The sequence below is a fragment of the Penaeus vannamei genome, unplaced genomic scaffold (assembly GCF_042767895.1).
Source record: "Penaeus vannamei isolate JL-2024 unplaced genomic scaffold, ASM4276789v1 unanchor3678, whole genome shotgun sequence".
NCBI classification, from domain to species: domain Eukaryota; kingdom Metazoa; phylum Arthropoda; class Malacostraca; order Decapoda; family Penaeidae; genus Penaeus; species Penaeus vannamei.
This window is the reverse complement of record NW_027216659.1, coordinates 2,279-5,076: the sequence shown is the minus strand read 5'-3', so window position 1 is coordinate 5,076 and position 2,798 is coordinate 2,279. Positions and strand designations below refer to the sequence as shown.

The 2,798-nt window shown below is 19.4% G+C and overlaps 1 non-coding gene across 1 annotated transcript; it reads right to left on the bottom strand.

Annotated features, from left to right (window-relative positions):
- Positions 1–926: 926 nt before the first annotated feature.
- On the bottom strand, positions 927–998 carry TRNAQ-CUG (transfer RNA glutamine (anticodon CUG)). The gene has a single exon. It is a non-coding gene; the product is annotated as a tRNA-Gln (tRNA).
- Positions 999–2,798: the final 1,800 nt, after the last annotated feature.

Genomic DNA, 2,798 nt, shown 5'->3' with positions numbered 1-2,798 from the left:
ATTGCCATCATCATCATCATAGTCATAATTATTATCACTAGTATTATTTTTAGTTATCATCATTATTTCCTCTTTTTATTATTATCATTATTATTTCTTTTTTATATTGAATATTGTTATTCTTATTTTCATTTTTATCATCATTGCTATTGTTGTTTTTATTATTATCATTATTTTTACTATTTTCAAAATCATTTTTATCACTATTGTAATTATTATTATTATTATTATTATTATTATTATTATTATTATCATTATTATTATTATTATTATTATTATTATTATTATTATTATTATTATGATAATTATTGTTATGATACTTATTATTATTGTTATTATTATTATTATTAACATTGGTATTTATATTACGATTAACCATCGGCATTTTTATCATTGATATTATATCAATCATTATCTTTATATTGTTAGTGTGATTATAATTAATATTATTATTCTTATTGCCATTATTATTATTATTATAACTATTGTGTTGTTATTATTCTTATTGTCATTGTTCTTATGATAATCATTGTTATAATTACTAGTATTATAATTATTATGGTAATTATTATTGTTACATATGTCGTTATTACTGTTTTTATGATCATCATTACTATTAATAATACTTTTATTATCATTGTCATTATCACCTTTTATATCATTTTATTATCATTATCATTACAATTGTTATCATTATTATTATTTTTATTACTATCACTAATACTATTATTATTATCACAGAACCTTTTTTTATTATTGTTTTCATGTTATCATTACCATCATTATTCCTATTTTCATTATCATTATCATCAATATTGTTAGTGATATAATTATTAAAATTATTATCATTTCTTCTTTTATTTCTTGGAGTCTTGCTTACAAGTCAAGTAAACAAACACGAAAATTAAATAATATTATCCCAGCTTATTCTCCGCCGGGAATCGAACCCGGGTCTACGGATTCAGAGACCGTCGTGCTAACCGTTACACCACGGAGGAATGTTTACAAGGATGGAAGTTAATGAGTTTGAATATTTACAAACACTGATGCATCGACCTGTGGAAGATGCATCTCTTCATGTTTCAAATGTAATGTTTATTTGTTTTCTGTGGATTAGAGTATTATGAATTATCTTTCTTTTATGTTTTCCATTATTATTATCATCGTTATCATTATTATTGCTATTTTTACACTAATCATTCATATTGTTGTAATTACCATTACCTTTATTACTTTTGTTGTCCTTATTGTTTTTATCATCATTATTGTTCTTGTCTTTATTATTATTATTATTATTATTATTATTATACTTGTTATCTTTATAATTTTTATTTTTATAGTTATTATCATTATCACCATTTTTGGTATTTTTATTATTATCATTATCATTACTATCTATTTCTATTTTTGTAATTATTATTTTTCTATTATTATTTTTATCATCATGACTACTGTTGTGGTTATTATCATTATTGTCATTATTATTGTAATTATCATTATTTTTGTTGATCTTGTTGTCATTATTAATATCATCATTATTTTCATCATCATTAGTATTATCATTATTGTTATTATAATCATTATACATATATATGTATATACATATATATATATATATATATATATATATATGTATATATATATATATATATATATATATACGTATACACATGTATATATATATATATATATATATATATATATATATGTATATATATAATATATGTATGTATCTCTCTCTCTCTCTCTCTCTCTCTCTCTCTCTCTCTCTCTCTATATATATATATATATATATATATATATATATATATATATATATATATACATATGTATATGTATATGTATATGCATATGTATATATATACACATATATATGTATATATACGTATATTCATATATACATTTACATATGAATATATAAATATATGTATATATATGTATACATATGTATATATATATATGTAAATATATGTATATATATGGGCGGACATGTTAATGATGTGTCTTTTCATAATGCATATATTGTTGTAATGTTTGTTTGTTTTCTTTTTCCTTTTTGTATGAATATCTTTCTTCTTTTTTTCTGTTATCATTATCATCATTGTCAACATTGCTAATCTCATAATAACTATCATTCATGTTATTATTGTTATTATTACCGCTATCGCTCTTCTTATTTTTGTTTTTATTTCATGATCATCATCATCATCATTATTATTGTCTTTATCATTGTCATTATTATCCTAATTTATTTTTCTTATTACCATTGTTTTCTTTTTATCATCATGAATACTATCATTATAATTATTTTTGTCATTATTGTTGCCATTATTATTGTCGTTGTTATTCTCATTATTATTATTATTATTATTATTATTATTATTATTATTATTATTATGATTATGTTTTGTTATCATTACCGTTATTATCAGTACTATTGCTGTAACTTTCATTGTCATAATTTTTTTTCTATAATTATCATCATTACCATTATTGTGTTCTTATTATTATCATTATTGTTATTTCTTTATCATTATCATCACTGTTATCATTATCATTTATGTTTTTATCGTTATGATGATTAGTGCCTTTACTTTAATTGTTATTATTATTATTATCATCATTATTATCATTACTAATGCTGCTATTGTTATTATTAAAATTTTTATTTCTTTTCATTATGAAAATGATCTTTTCTTCTCATTTTTATTACTATTGTTCTCATTATTATTATCATTATCAAAATTACTATTACTACTATCATATTTTTTGCTGTTATCATTATCATTATGATCATT